This window comes from Pinus tabuliformis, chromosome 5_1 (assembly GCF_031772625.1).
Source record: "Pinus tabuliformis cultivar Carrire ecotype Pingquan chromosome 5_1, CPIR1, whole genome shotgun sequence".
In the NCBI taxonomy this organism is placed as follows: Eukaryota; Viridiplantae; Streptophyta; class Pinopsida; order Pinales; family Pinaceae; genus Pinus; species Pinus tabuliformis.
Genome location: NC_142305.1, coordinates 899863716 through 899876457, shown reverse-complemented (window position 1 = coordinate 899876457; position 12742 = coordinate 899863716). Strand labels below are relative to the sequence as shown.

The window sequence follows — 12742 nt, the reverse complement described above, 5'->3', positions numbered from 1 at the left end:
TCTTTCAATGGTAAGATCAATTTTTTGAGGAGGTTTATTCCTAACCTTGCTGAACATTTAAGGGAAATCACTAATATGTTGAAGAAAAGCAGCGAAGTGAAATGGTCCGAGGAGGCAAGAAAATCATTCAATCAAGTCAAGTTTGCATTGTCCCATGCTCCTATCCTTATTAGCCAGATTATACACTAGATTTTATCATCTTTTCCTTTTCCTTTGAACATACATTGGTTGTTGTCCTCATGCAGAAGAAAGATCAGAAAACAGAGCAGCCGATTTCCTTCTTTAGTAGAACAATAAGGGATGGGGCTCTTAAATATAATATCATTGAAAATCAGGCATTGGCACTAGTTAAATCTTTGAAAGACTTCCGAGTTTATATCCTTCATTCCCATATTCTTGCCTATGTTCTGAATGTTGTTGTCAAAGATGTGTTAATGCAGAATGATCCTAAAGGAAGACATGGTAAGTGGATAGCTATTATGTTGGAATATGACTTGGAAATCATACCTACAAAGCTAGTCAAAGGATAGGGCTTGGTTAAGCTTATGGCGGAATCTAAATTACATACCTTGGACATCAACATTATTGTTGCACTTTCCAAGGATCAAGTGGTTGATTCATTTCCTCAGGTATCTCAAATTTTTACTTCATCACCATGGTATTCAGATATAGTTCATGTGCTACAACATTTAAATCCTCCACTAGGTGTGTCCAAGAGTAAAGGTAGATCATTGAAATTGAAGGCTCTAAAGTATTGTATTCTTGATAATGCTTTATATTGGAAGGATCCAGGAGGGGTTTTATTGAATTGTTTGGTAGAAATTGAAGCTAAAGAAGTGATGAATGATTTCCATAAAGGTGATTGTGGTGGTCATCTTTTCTGGAAAACTACAGCAAATAAGGTATTGAGGGTTGGTTTCTATTGGCCAAGTTTTTTTCCAATCTATATAAAATAGTCATGAGTTGTCATCAGTGCCAAATTTTTCAGGGAAAGAGAAAGTTGTTACCGCTGCCCTTGTAACCAATTTCAATCCAAGCACCCTTTCAGCAGTGGGGGCTTGACTTCATCGGTGAGATTCATCCTCCATCCATACCTCAGCATAAGTGGATACTTACTACCATTGGCTATTTTACAAAATGGATTGAGGCCATTCCCACAAGACAAGCTATAGACACGGTGATTATACATTTTATGGAGAGTAATATTTTGTCCCGTTTTGGTTCCCCACAGAAAATCATTACTGAAAATGTAGCAGCTTTCAAATCCAAAAAGATTATAGACTTTTGTGATAAATATCACATAATACTCGGGCATTCAACAACATATTACCCTCAAGGCAATGGGTTGGATTAATCATAAAACAAGTCATTGGTGAACATAATGAAAATTTTGTTGGAAGAGAACAAAAGGAATTGGCATAAAAAGTTAAATAATGCTCTACGGGCCGACAAAGTGAGCACAAAGAAATCTATCAACATGTCATCCTTTCAGCTAGTCTATGGTGTAGATACAGTGTTTCCAACTTCCCTAGTAGTGCTGGTGATGAAAATCCTACAAGAGGTTGATAGTAGGGCCAAATGATATTCAACGAAGAATAAATCAAATGATCCACTTGCAGCAATCCAAGGAAGAAGTTTTACATAATACATCAAAGCTCCGGGAGAATATTAAGAATATTTATGATAAGAAAACAAAGGTGGATGATTTCAATGTGGGATATGTTTTTCTTTGATTGGATGCCCGAAATGAGGATAAAGGAAAACATGGTAAGTTTGACAATATCTAGAAAGGACCCTACAAGATTGTAGCATTCAGAGGGAAAAATGCTTTCTTGTTATAAGATCTTGATGGGAAAGCACTTCCAAGAGGACTGGTGAATGGTAGACTCCTCAAAAATTTGATCTTGAAGAAAAGTTTTCATTTCCATTGTAAATAAAAAATTTATTTGCTATCAAGGAGTGAAGGATTTGTCAAAGAAATTTGAAGTCCGAGGAGAAGGCCATAAGGCTTCTCTGATCAGTTTTTGTTTCCTTTCTGAAGTTGTAAATTCAAGTCAGTTTTTTAGTCAAGTTAGTTTCAATTTTACCTAAGTTTAGTTAATCAGTTATTTGAGTGTCAAGTGTTTTATTTTGACTGCATTGCCCAATGGATGAGTCTACCTGGTCTATGGCATTCTTGAAACCTCCTAAAGGAGGTACCATCCCTATATGGAGCCAATGTTAGTGTCTATAAGTCACCAGTGATCAAATGTACTCTTTTCATGTGGTTGATCGGGCCATTAGGTCAAATTGTTATATTTAAAAAAAAAATTGATACATTTTGGTTGTCAAATGGTCATTGGTTACTATCTAGGTCATTGCTACTCCTTCCACTTGCTAAAGGTCACCATGGCCCATCATGTTCGTGTCATCATCCCCTGTCCTAGGTCATCAATAGAGTTAATGTGTAATTATATAGGTCATGGTCTAATATTCACCTTTGATTGTCATCATTCGATCAGTCATCAAAAGTAAACAAGGGAGTCATGTCATCATTTTGATCACCATCATGGGAGTCATCAAATTAGGGAATAAAGTGAAACAAGATAACATTTCCTTTTGAAGAAATTATGTTGCAGCCACATCAATCAATAGTTATTCTTTCAAAAGTACATATGATTTCATGTTTTCATCAAGCCAAAATCGAGTTTTTTGAGTTATAAAGGAGCAATTTTTCAAGACTTCATTCTATCCTTCCAAAGCTTCAAGAGCTCCTCTCTGCCATTGTAACACTTTCCACAACCATTAGAAGTTTGAATTCCATCACCAATTGCTTAATTTTTCAGTTGTTGCACTTTTGCTGCGTTTCTGGCAGGGTTGTTGCGCTTTTGGTTTGAAGGTCGAAGGGAGAAAAGAGAGGGCTCATTTCTCTCTATACATGCTTCAAAAAATCTTGAGCAAGTAATTAAAGCCTTCACCAACTCACCGATGTAGTCATTTCTTTCAAAAAATTGATTAAATCCCTCTCCTAGGATTTTGCTGCGCTTTTCATTTTATGGACTTTTTCTTTACTTGACAAAGGAATCCCATTGTTTCTAAACTTATACATCCCTAAAAACCCTCATTGATCATTCCCCAATCATTTCCCACACCAATTTCCCTCATTCCACCATTTTTCCCCAAAACACCCAAGGTTTTGTTGTGCTTTTGCTATGTTTCTGGGTTGTGACTGTGTTTTCCACTTTTTACCCTTTCTTTCTCACCCATTCTGAGAAATTCCACCACTAATGTGTCCCTAACATCTACCCCTACCCCCTAAAATTTCCCTATAATTTTCCCTAACTTCCTTCCCCTTCATCCCCTTCCCTAAACTTGTTGCGTTTTTTCCCTGTTTTGTAGTTTAAATCCCTTATCCCCTCTCTTTTCAAACTAGGGTTTTCTGTTGAGTAAAGCCAAAAGCATGGCCAGTGAAAGTAAGAAGTTCAAGGGGGGAGAGATCTCAAGATATGAGCCAACTCATATGCAAGAGATCAATGCATCAGAATTCATCAAAAGATCATTTGAGCAGGCAAGCTGCCTAGGGTTTTGTAAGAAAGTGCAGGAGGTGGGTTATAATCATGACCTAACAAGTTTATTTTCCATCAATTTCAAAAGAGATCATGTCACAATTGCAGGGGTGAACTTTATGGTGTTAGCAGAGATCATAGCTTCAGCAACTGGTATCCCTAACCAAGGTGAGATTTGGTTCAAGGGGATGGATTTAGACATAGAGAACTACAAAGTATTTTTGAAACCATAGTACAAGGAGTCCCCTTCTCATATTTTTTCTAATGGACAGTTGTTGGCAAAGTACAACCCCTTGATGAGGATGATCATGAAGTACTTCACTTGTGAGGGCAGGTTTAACAGGTTATATCAGTATCACATCAAGTTGTTGGTGCATTTCACTTCTCAAAACCCCTTAAACCTACCTAATTACTTGTTTGGAAGCTTGGTGAAAATGACTAAGAAGGTTCAAACCAAGGGAAGAGATCATCAAGAAAGTTTATTTCATCATGCTCTAATCAAATTCATATTTCTCCACTAGCTAGCACAGATCAACATGCCATGGGAGACTTTATTGGACGCAGTTTCTCTTCTACCTGCCTCAACGCAGCCAAAAAGTCAAAACACTCCATTAGCATCATCCAGGCCACAGGAGGTTGGGTCATCAAGCAAGCCATCAGTCACCAAAACACAACCAAGAGCAGAGTTTTCAAATACATATAGTAATGGTAAGAGGTTGGTTCTTTCCCCTGAAATATAAGAGATGCCTAGACCTAAACCTAGAACTAAGTCTCAAGCAAAGAGAATACCTCAGGAGGTTGTTACTAAAGAGGTGTAGATTGAAACTATGAGAGAGGAATCACTTAGAGACAGAGATGATTCACTCTTGCAACATCATGAAGAGGTACCTCCTGAGATAGAGATGGTTGAACATGGAGATAAGGCAGGAGATGATATAATCAAGGAGAAAGAGGCACAAATTAGGGAGCTAAAAGATGACCTTTCCAAGGCAAATATCATGGTGGCTTTCTTGAATCAAGAGAATGGACAGTTGAAACTAATCCTAGTGCAGCAAAGAAAACTACAAGAAGATCATCCATCATCCAACAAGGTAGGTTTTGGCATCTAAAGACAAAGGTAAGGCTGTCAATGATGTGGAGCAGTTTGAAGACAAAGACATCCAGGTACAACAAAGGAGACCTACAACCAAAGCCATGGCCAAGAAGGGACATCAAACAGAAAATCCCTATCCTCCTCAAACCCTAAAAACCTTAGATAACTCCATAGCTGCTAAAATTGAAGAGAACAAGGAGTATTGGTTTGAGAAGGTGAATGTGCACCTAGAGAAACTACTAAAGAAGGAAACCAGAGACACTGCCATGCAGAGGCATATGGCAAGGCACTATTACACAAGAAACATGGTGTGCAAGATTAGGGTTAATAACATGAAGAAGAAGCTTAAGAAGACCCTAAAGAAGTTCAAAAAGAAGGATAAATTTGACCTCTTATATAAAGCATATCTGGTGGTTTGATGCAGGACAAAGAGCAAAACCAAAGAAGCAAATTTTTGAAATTTTGGAGTTTTTGTGTGCACTATCCAAAAGCATCCTACAGAAACGCAGTGAGTGTCCACTGCGCTTTTTGTCAAGAGGTATAAATGCAAATTTGCAAGCATGTGGAGATGGCTAATGATGCAAGGATGTCAGAAAAGTACTTTGGGAGGCTTGGAGATGCATAAATTTTCAGGAAATGACAAAATAGTGCCCATTTTTTACCTTTCTGCCACTATTTCAGACCACTCACTGCGCTTCTAAGAAATTTTGACTTCAAGGCATTTTTTTAGGGGTTTAGAGTAGATTTTTTCAGTGCTTGATGAATACATGGTGTAGAAGACATCTTCAACTTTCCAACCATACCATTTTCAGTGAAACATTCCTTTGGGAATACCTCCAAATCACCCTCCAAACTTTTGCTGCGTTTTTGCTAAATAACTGGGTTTTTGTAAATTCATTGTTTTATTGTTGGTGATGGTCAAAGGTCAAACTTGAGTGATGTAAATGGTTACTTCATGAGATCATATGATGCAATTAATCTTGTTAGGAGCTAAATAGTAAATGTATATTGTAATTAAGCCTTTGAGAAACAAACTCGTGTAGTTAGTGTAAAGGAGGAAAGTGGTTTTCAACCCCCAATGATGTGGTAGTGGTTAGGTAGGATTAGGAAATCAATTCCTAGGAAGCAGGATTCGATCACTTAGAGGGGGAATTTGGTTTTTCATCTATATGTAGTCATAATCAAGCAAAGGAGAGGGTTGGATATTGGAAACTCATGCTCTTGAACTAGTGTACTGGATTTTGGTAGAATTAATATACTGTTGCAGCTATTTTTCTCGAATTCATGTGTTGTGGTCAGTGAGATTGTTTTCTTCAGTTATTATTATGAATTTGATTGTTAGTTGTTTTCAACAGCTATCCATATTTCTTCTCATGTTAATCTCTTAAGTTTTAAACAAAATTCAGTGCCAAAAATGTCCAGTTTTGTTTGAGATTATCATTCAAGTTTTTTTATCTTCCAAACAAATGAATTCATGCATGTACGCTCACTTAGTTCCTTCAATCTGATTTTCTCATCACCATACTACTACGACAGATCCATTTGTGTCATTGATTACATCTATCTTGCCTCATTTAAATGATTGCAACTCATCTTTTGATCTATTTGGCCTGGTTCCTAAACCTAGTACTCTTTATCCAACAAACTCTAATAAAACCCTACTGTGCCAAATACCTAGCCTAAAATCTAGATATTATCCATTCATTTCTATTGGTTGTGAGGTTTTTTTAGAGAGAGCCCTCTCTAATTTGGCAGGGCTAGCTGCCAAGTCCAAATTTTGGTTTGAGGTTACCTCCTTGGCTTCCTTTCTCAACCTTGGGAAAACTAAGGAGTGCTAACATTCTGGCATCGTTGTCGGAGAACAATTTTCAAATCTTCCCTGGTATTTTTATTACAAGTTCGTTGAGGCCTAGGCCCGTGGGTGATAGGTCGTAGCTTTTAAATAAGGTTGATTCAATTTTTCAGAGCGAAAGTACAAATTCATAAGAACACTGGATCCCAAAAGGCATACAAGATCCAATCCTGATCCAAATCATCCATCACCAATTGATGACCCTAAAAGGATATTGAGGAAGAAAATATCTCAGCCTCAAGAACTTGAAACAGGTACACCTATACTGGTAAGATCTACATCTTTGCCGGCAGAATCAGTTTCTCTTCAAGATTTATCTTTTGATATCAATTTTGAGCTATCTTTATTCAAATCCAAGTTAGAGTCTTTCCTCTTGGAAACAATTTTTTATCCCTCTAAGTTTGAATGAGACTTTCCATTTCCTAAGTCTCCATCTATTGAGTTTAATAAGAAACTTTGGGCACAATTCTTTAAACTTCAGAATTTGGTTAATGAGCTCCAATTGACCTCTTAAAAGGCTTATATCTAGTACCAACAAGTGATTTTATCTGCTGTTATATCTATTGTTACACCTCCTCATACAGCTACCATTATCCTCCACCGTTAATCCATTACTTCCTCCAAAATCATTTCCTCCATCAACACCTCCTGTTGTGACTATTATACTACCTTCTGTAATAGTTATGGCAAGATTTTCTCCTTTAGTTTTACCTGCACAACTCACTTCTTTGCCTTAAGGTTATGGTCAGAGATTCCCTTTGTTTGATGGGACAACAGAAGTCGTAGCCACTCAACATATAGATAAAGTGGTTTATTTTATTGATCTTGGGGAAATTGATAATGAAGATGCCAAAATGCTCATTATAGAACAGAGTTTTTTAGGGAAAGTCAAGAAATGGTTTCGTTCTTTAACATCTCATTATATAACCACTTCCCAACAATTAATGGACCTATTCCTAGCAAAGTGGAAAGAGAAAAGGAATCCTCTCCAAAGTACAATTCCTTTAAAAGAAACATTAATGAATTTGTGCAAGATTTCACAGCCAGATTTAATCTAATATATAACTCTATCTCAGAAAATGTTAAGCCTCCTCCTGGCTTGGCACTTCTTCATTATCTAGATGTTTTTGATCCATATATGGCCTACCATTTGAGGGAGAGAAGTCCTTCCACTCTTGAATAAATGAAAAGAAACACAGTAAGTGTTGAGGAAAATCTGCTTATTAAGAAGTCAAAGATGAAATCAGAAAAGAAGGTTACCATAAAGGAGGAGCCATCCACTTCATCTGAGGGTAAACTTGATACTTTGATTAAGACAATGGAGAAGATGATGGACAATATGACTATCATAGAGAGACAAGTAGAACCTCCAATCAGAAATCCCAACTACAGAGGTCAACAACAACAACCCCAATTCAGGATTAAGCAAAGGGAGCAGAGGGGTCAAGATCAACAAGGTCAATAGTAGATCCATACTCCTTTTCAGCAAAATTATACACAGGGCCTTGATGAGGAAGAAGAAATCTCAGAGGATCAAATTCACTTTTTTGAGGAAGATCAACAACCCATTTTCTTGACTGAGGAGGATGAATTTTCTAAAGAACCTTATGTACCTGATGATCAACAATATGTTCTTTCTAATGATGATATGTTGGCAGTACAGACAGAGGATTATCAAAGAGGTTATCAAAATTCCCTTAGCCAAGTGCAAAGGCAATATAGTCTGAGAAATAGAAATGTGCTTATAACTTCAAATCCGAAAAGGAAAAATTCTCAAATAGATACTCATAATAAAGAGATGACCTCTACAAATCAGAATAAGGAAAAATAAGTTGCTGCTACTAATCAGGGAAAAATTAATGAAGCTTCCACTAGCACTCAGAAGAAAGACAAAGAAACTCAAGCTGGAGGACAAAGAAAGGAGATCCCCGTCAGAGAACAACTCGAGAAGAAGGACATGCCATCTAAAGAGGTAGAAAAGCATTCTACTTTATTTAGTCTTGAGAATGAAATTTCAAAACTTAAAGTCTCAATTCCATTGACTGAATTAATTAAGAATGACCAATACAAGTTCCTTGTAGCCAAAATGTTTAAGGTTGACCAAATGTTTAATATGGTGAATGTTACTAATGACCACCTTGAGCTTTTGTTTGGACCTGCTATAGATGGTAACTTAGAAGACAGTGAAGTTCCGCCTTTTTACCTCAGTCTCAAAATTCATGACTTCATCCTCCATAATGCTATGCTAGACTTTGGGGCCTCCCATAATCTCATTCCCAATGCCATCATGTATAAATTAGGATTGGATATTACGTGACCATACCGTGACCTTTACTCTTTTGACTCGGGAAGGTTTAAGTGTCTTGGTCTTATCAAAGATTTAGTGTTATCCTTAGATCAGATTCCAGCAAAGAATGTTCTCATGGATGTCGTTATAGATGATATTCCCCCGAGATATGTAATGCTTCTCTCCCAATCTTGGGGAGCCAAACTTAAAGGAACTTTGCAGCTAGACTTTTCCTATGCTACTATACCAGCTTTTGGATAACTCAGAGAGTTATTTAGGGAGAAAAAGATGAAGTACATGATTAGTAGCAAGTAGAAACTCAATAATCACCCAATTCATGTTGTACATACATATTTAGAGTCTTTTATTTTGTACAATGATGATTGTTTAGTTGAGTTAGAAAATCAGATAGAAGAAAAAATAGAAATTCCAAAAAATTCAGATTATATTCAAGAAGTTTCAAGTGTAGAAAAACAGGAACTGGTACCAAGTAGTTTCTAGCCAAGTTTAGTAGTTTAAGAGACAATTGAAACAGTAAATGAGATAGATCCTATTGAGACAACAAATCATTCTCAACTAGATAATCAAAATCAGTCATCCAACATTGAGCTTATTGATGAAAAAAATGGTTTATGGACTATGGATTTTGATGGGGCCTTAGGTAAAGAGGGAGTTGGAATTGGGATTTGAATTCATGGTCCTATGAATTAGTTGTCTAATATTCCTTGTAATGTCTAGTTTTGTTCCTATAAGTTAGCATTTGATTGTTCCAACAATGAGGCAGAGTATGAGGCTTTGATAGCCGATCTTAAAATACTCAAGAAACTAGGTTCTAAGAATATTTTTGTATATGGAAACTCCAAGTTAGTAATAAAGAAAGTCAAAGGGGAATACCAGGCCAAGTAAGGGGATTAATTTGTTATATCATTAGATTTCACATCTGTTCATTATAATATTTAATCATCCATATATTTAATCAGTAGTGTAACATTTTATAGTGACATTGGACAACGCAATAGAATAAATTAAAATGTATTTTTTAATATATATATGAATATGAGCCTCTTTTTCATAAAAAAAAAATGGGATAGTTATTGGTAACCCCTTGTCTTTCATGAATTGGGACACTATGTCCATTACATTAAACAAAATGTCTGATTTTCATAGAAAATTATTTAAAAAAATAAAACGGCTTGCATTGATATCCAAATAGATCATCATTTTTCGCTAAAACTATTTTCAGCACTCAAGCTACTTCCATGACTTGGGTTATTTGGACAAATGTTTTGTTGATTGCATCGAGTGTTTTCATCTTCTTCAAGTTCCATCTACAAACATAAAAATAAAATGTAATGAGTGTATCTAAATTGGTGAGAATAACACAAATTGAAATAAATAATATACATCAATGTAAATAAAAAAGAAATCTACCATAGCAAGAAGTGCGTCATGAATTATACAAATTATTTCAAAACCAAATCTCATGCCTTATTTCGACGACCCTTTTGTTGGCATAGTTCCATACTTTGTTTCCTGCAAGTTTTATACCCCATAATAAATCATAGACTTAATATAAAATATCTTTTTGTTCTATTAATTATAAACTCAAAGAAGTAAACCAACGTAGATACTTATAAATTCCACAATTAATTTTTGATATGCCAACATATATACTCATAACTCATATTTAACCCAATGTCAATCAATTCTTTTAATGACTCTTCTTTGTCTGTTAGCACATATTTGAAGACATTCAAGGATGGTTGTTGTAAAACAACTTAAAATATACAAAAATGAAATCTCAAGCTGTTATAATTAAATATTAACAATTACTCACAATATTTGATATCAACCTTTTTCTTCCTTTTCATTGTGTTTTATGTGCTGAATGATCTCCATTTGTTTTTCTTTTCTGCAAGAAAATACTACAAATTATTATTTAATGATAAATTATTTGTGTATATGTGCCTAAAAAAAATGATGATTATATACATTTGAAGCACGTTGTTGTTGATATGGCCCTAAACGTGATGCAATTATGTCCATTGCTTTGACCATCTTGTAATCGTTTTTGGATATTCCTACTAGCATGTTTCAGATATCATGTCATTGATCCTTTGGGATTTTCATAATCTTGCTAAAAAAGTAGTAAACTATTTTTATATTGATATATGAAAACTAAATATAACAAAATTGATATCTATAAATGAACACTTTGTAGTAATATATACATATAATTCTAGAAAATCATTTTAATTAGGAATATTTCTTTTTTAATGATTCTTTTTTTGGTTGTATGTTTTCGCTATTTCAATTCTAACAAGTCTCGTTGACCATTGCTCTAGAAACGCTTCCTATAGTTTAAATATAACTTGGTTCTTGGAATCATTGGATTGATTTATGTATTTTAATTGGAAATTACGTCTATATGTTTGTTCCATTATATCCCTCATAGTTTTGTACAATGCCCCCCCCCGACCCCGCCTTTCATTAACTTCCAATATGACTCTACATGAGTTAAGGACCAATTCATCGTCATTTACATGTACTATAGTTTTTATTTACTTAGAATGACATTTTTTTCCTTCATTGTTCGTCCCTTTAGAACATTAAACATATGTGAATTAATAAATTTTTTGAAACATGTTATATAGTATTCTTAAGTATATTATTAATGAAAAAAAACTCATATTGAATAGTATTTTTTCATTCACCTTATTCATCCTTATGCAATTTTCCGATCAGGCTTTTACGCTCTTTTGCACTTATATAAGAAATAATCTTATCGGGCTTCCTCATTGTGTGTCTCTGCATGACACGCACTAACCAATACATATTAGTTATACTTACATATAGTTCAAACATATTAATTTTGTAGATAATTTACAAAGAACTTGTCGTTTCTGCTCTTTTGGATGTACTATCATTGTCTCGATCAATATTTTTGTTACTTGACAACTTATCAAACAATTTTTTTATCAATATACAACCTATACCATTCAATATAAAAGCCATTAAATATACTTTATAAATAAATTACATAATTTTTAGCCAAAAATAGGTTTGGTAATTGGTGCATTTATGTGCATAAACGCACTGATGCGTTTAATTTAGTAAATGCAGCGGGGCATTTAATTGCTTAGCATCAAAAATGAGAATTATTATTTTTTAAATAAATTTAAATTATGACGATTTGATATGTAATGATAAAATAATTGTCATCACAGTAAAAAATGAAAACTTATAAAAATAACACAAGTTTTTTGGACTTAACGGTGCTATTTGGCAGAGGCACACCTATGTGTTATATTACACAGGGCACACCAATAAACAAGGCCAACAAGGTTTGGATCTGATTCAATAAGTGCCCCCTCTACTTTACATGTCAAATATCTTATATATAGTAACACAAACCCATTAAATCTAAAATGCCTAAAACGAAAATCCCTATCGTGAAGTGGTAGATTGAGTTAAACCCTAAGGTGAAATTTTGTAGTCACAAAAGCAAGAAAAATCAAGGGTTTAAGGTAAGCATTGATTTTTTTATTTTATTTTTTTAAATTAAATCTAAATAGGAATAGAGATTATAAACAAATTTATTAGTAAAACCAATCACTAAATTTTTACTATGCAGGGTTTTATTTTTTTTTCTGATTTTAATTACATCTAACAAAAATTGTAAAAAAAATATTAATAAAATCAACAGTAAAATTTAAAATTTTTACTATGCAGGCTTTTGAGTGAATCACCATACCTTTCAAATTCTAATCTTTTGAATAGTTTTCTTGTTCCAAATTATTCTTCTACTCCATGGTGCTCCCGTATGTCTCTCTTGCAAATCTCTCACTTGAAATTCTGGAAAAAAATAATGAAATAGTGAAGAGCTTCTTACTATGTATAAGGCTTTATGAAATTAGATTTCAAAAAATAAATTACCACTCATTTTTTAATTTGAAAAAAAACAA

General features: G+C 34.5%; 1 pseudogene; it reads right to left on the bottom strand.

Moving 5' to 3' along the window:
- LOC149167721 (uncharacterized) overlaps positions 1–12742 on the bottom strand; it is a 163842-nt pseudogene that overhangs the window by 101061 nt on the left and 50039 nt on the right.